This window comes from Pygoscelis adeliae, unplaced genomic scaffold, assembly GCF_000699105.1.
Source record: "Pygoscelis adeliae isolate BGI_AS28 unplaced genomic scaffold, ASM69910v1 Scaffold12, whole genome shotgun sequence".
In the NCBI taxonomy this organism is placed as follows: Eukaryota; Metazoa; Chordata; class Aves; order Sphenisciformes; family Spheniscidae; genus Pygoscelis; species Pygoscelis adeliae.
In genome coordinates, this window is record NW_008824290.1 from 938,947 (window position 1) to 943,524 (window position 4,578).

The window sequence follows — 4,578 nt, forward strand, 5'->3', positions numbered from 1 at the left end:
GAGGGAACTGGGGTTGTTTAGCCTGGAGAAAAGGAAGCTGAGGGGAGACCTCATCGCTCTCTGCAACTACCTGAAAGGAGGTTGTAGCGAGGTGGGTGTCGGTCTCTTCTCCCAAGTAACAAGCGATAGGACGAGAGGAAATGGCCTCAAGTTGCACCAGGGGAGGTTTAGATTGGACATGAGGAAAAATTTCTTTTCTGAAAGAGTGGTTAAACATTGGACCAGGCTGCCCAGGGAAGTGGTTGAGTCCCCATCCCTGGAAGTATTTAAAAGAGGTGTAGATGAGGTGCTTAGGGACATGGTTTAGTGGGCATGGTGGTGTTGGGTTGACGGTTGGACTCGATCTTAGAGGTTCTTTCCAACCTTCATGATTCTATGATACTATTCTATGATTCTAACATTCTTTTCTTACATTTCACAAGTTAAAATGGGCAAAGAAAAATGCAATAATCTCACTCCAGATTAATGCTACACATTCTTAAAGCAGTTGCTTTATGCTGGATTGTACCAGTATTTTAAATTTGTTTAAATATTGCATTATGTTCATGCTAGGTTTTCAGTGATGACTAGTATATTTACTGCCTGAACCTATTAAAGTTAATTACCGATTTAGCTGACCAAAAGAAAAATTTCTGAGGCCCTTTTCTGTTTTCGTTTTTTCTATGTGAAATTTCAAAGTCTTATTAACTTAACTTTGAAAATCTATTTTGGCCAACTTCTCCATTCTATTCTTTTTTCCCATGGGTTTTCAGGTATCTCACTCCTGCACATAGTCATGTTCTCAGCCTCAGAAATTCAATCAGGTAAACTAATAAGCACTGATGTTGCCCTGTAAAGTCTCTTTTTATTTTTTTTTCCTACCTACCTCTAGCAGAGGTAATATATTCATCAGTGCCTTTGGGCAATGCAATATTGATTTTTTCAGGTTTTATTTTTTTGTGTGATCCTGTACAGCGTATGAATTACAAATTCAATTTCTTGTCATAATATTAGCATTTGCTGTTCCAAGGTACAAAAAACTACATTATAGGCCATCCTAGTAAGCAAATGACTATTACTGCTTTCTAAAATAGATATTTGTTACCACTGAAGGATGACTGCCTTCCTTGTGTCAGTTGGTACTGATAACACGGACAACACTTTGTGCTTTCCCTTTCAAATAACATTCATAAAATGAGGGGGATTCCAAACTATGATTCATCATTTCAGGATAATCATCTGAAATGTGGACATACAAAATAGCAAAGAATAAATATTGTGAGACAAGAACTCCAATACCTTGGTCTTTGGAATCTGTCACAAATGCTTGAAAGAACGAAGTGCTTGGTTTGTTGTCCTTATATACAATAGTATTATAGCTTCTATGATTCAACTTCCCCAACAGTATCATTCATATAAATGAGGAAAAGCTGGCTTAAGACACTTTTTTAGTATTGTGTTTCTACTTCTCCGGTTCCACCTCAGAATTTTGATTCCTTTCAAGTAAACCTTTTCCCCACAGGGAGGCAAGCCTTTTCTGATCACATAGAGAAATCTAAGTGGCAGGAACTCTATAAAACACCAATCACTGATAATATTGTTTGACTTCTACAGATCCTGATACCGGTATAGTTGTTACTAAAAAGCTGCTACTATCATATTTTCAGAGGCACTGAAAATTATATTTAGTGTGATGAGGCAGCAGTGCAGTTGGGAATTTTGAGGGGACAGATGCTGCTTATTGATAAAGAGAAAGGAAAAAAATAGAAGGAAAACTTGGTTTATGAAGTTGGAACAGATTTATTATTAGACTTAATCTGAGTACAGGATGCCTACTTGCTTGTAATTGCTGGAATGAAATAGAAACAGCAGAGATGCCCAAAATAACTAAAAATGTTTCACATCTTTCAGGTGAAAAACAATTAACAAGAACTGTTCATTTCTATTTTTAGTACACTGTGCTGGATATCCCGTTTAAAAGCTCATTGAAGAGACTGAAAATTAAAGACCCTTTGACAGAGCTAGAACTGTGGCTTTACAGGCTGTATGTATTTTGTTCTCCTTGATGGGGCAGTATCCCCAGTTATTTCAGCACTATCATAAAAATATCCTGAACCAAATATCAGAAAGAACAAAGATGGGGGAAAGATCTTTATCACTCCAAGTCCCTGAAGAACCCAGACTGCACCAGCTGTGGATAGTCTATTTTGATATATATATATACACACACATATATATAGCTATTTTGAAGAGTTAAAACTCTGTTATGAGAAAGACACGACATGTTATACTTCAGGATATCATCAGGTGAATGGGTGCAAGTTTTCCACAGATAGCTTTGGCTTATTGGATGAATTAGGAACATTTAAATTGCCTAGTCAAGTGTTTTATACATGAATCCTATTCATAACCTTTTTTAAGCCACCAAAAAGACAACTTCTGCTCATCAGTTCCAAATTTCTGCATAACACAGGACACATAACACAAGACCACAACATTCACAAAAGAAACTCATTCTGTAATCACAGGATTTTCTAGCCTGACCACACTGATGACTGGATCTGTTTCTCTGTGGGACCAGTCTATAGTTTATCAGGTTAGAAAAAAAAATTGTGAGGAATGACTAAGGTAATCAACATTTATTTCCAATAAAACTTTCTTACTTGGTAATGGGACCTCCAAGATCAACTCAATCACTCATAAAGCACTTCTGAGTGTTTAGTTTAATTTTGTTGATCAGAGTTTATTATTTTTATTAAACCGAAAAGAACAACTTCAGAATTGTTGCCATTGATATGAATATATAAAAATTGGTGTTGTTAGGAGTGGAAAGATAAACTGATCAGCTCACGTTTACTCTGAGTTCAAATAAAACTGTTCCCTGCAGCAATTTTTTTAATGTTTTGATCAATCAAGGCTTTTTTTCATTCCAGCACCAGAGCTCCTCATATATCCAAAAAGCCATTAAAGCTCCAGTCTATCTGTCAGAAAGATCTCCTTTTTAAACAGCTTATATTTGCCTGTTTCAAAGATGGAATAATTTCTGGTCTTATGGGGGAGCAGATATCGCTGTAGCACGTATGAACCCATATATATGGTTCCTCTACCACATCAGATTTCTTCTGTGCTTTAGAACAACAGCATCACGACCAAGCAAAAGATCTCTTCTAGGCAACCAAAACTGATATATATTAACAAATTTCTTCATTGTCTCTGAGCTCCAACACTTTATCCAGTCTCCTACTGTTCCTCATTTAATGAAGGTTCATAGGCATTTTGGTTTCTCCTTAATTTACAGTTTCATCCTTTCTTCCTCTTCGCCTGCCATAGCTGAGATAGGAGTTAGACAACTGTCCTTGTTGGGGAATGGTTTTACATTTTCTGGCTCAATTAATTGGGAGACCAACATGATATGAAGTCAGACATCCTTGCCTATTTCTTTTAGCATACTGTATTTGTTAGTCACTCACACTTCAAGAACAGAGGACAGTTGGATCTGTTATGGTACTGAAGTGTCCATACACCATGTGACAATGCAGACAGAAGCTTCCTTAGCTCATCTTCCCCTTGCAAAGAGAAGACATGATTACTTTCCGCACATGCATGCCAAAATGTCTATAATGTCACCGAATAAATTTATGAGTGTGTCAATGACCTCATGTTTGTTTGTCTTTCAACATTCTGTTCTGTGATTTACAGGGACATAACTTAAGCATTACAAGGTGGTGATTATCCAGCTCACTTATCTTTTCTTTTTCTGAAGATCATCAGTTTTTTATTTTATTCCTTTAAAAACAAAAATCTTGATCTCTTAAAATAGGTAGTACTATAGAATATTTATTACCTAATTCAGTAACTATTCAGTAATTCAGTAATTCCATAAGGGTTGGTTTTTTTTTTATACCAGACGCCTTCTATATGTTTTCTATATTGAGATTTGATAACGAGTCTCATTCCCAGTGGCTGTTACTATTGCTCACAGGCGCAAAATTTGACCCTTGTCTCACCTTCCTTTCTCTTCTCTACAGCTAGGCTCTTTTCATTCCAAATACAAGTGTTCATCCTGCAACGAGCCCTGAGCAGCTGGATCCCTACAATTAGATGGAAAATACATCACATTTATATGAGTTGTCAGAGAGACAGAAAAGCCAGCATCTATGCAGCTCATTGCTAGGTCATGGTTATTATAAATTTCAACAGTTGGCTGCTGTTTTCCCATTATCAACATAATCCTTCTTTCTCCATATACCCTCTGATAGCTGTTTCATGCAATATGATAGATGACTCTCTTCCTTTCAATTCTTCATTTTTTAAAATGATGTAGGAAACACTGAAAAGAAAATAATTTCTACCATCTTCATATGTCTCATATATCCATCTCTCATATATTTGCTGCTGCTGCCTTTGTCTTTTTTTTCCACAACTGACAATGATTTGCTTTAATGGTTGGCAAAAACATTAAATGTGCAGTATACAGACTTGGTGAAGTATAGAAGGTGCCTTTCATTGCAAAGCAATGGTATCGGTAAAATATATTTCTCTCATGCTAGTGAAGAGTCATAATGAAGAGTGTTACAAAGAGAAAGTTGTATAATTTGG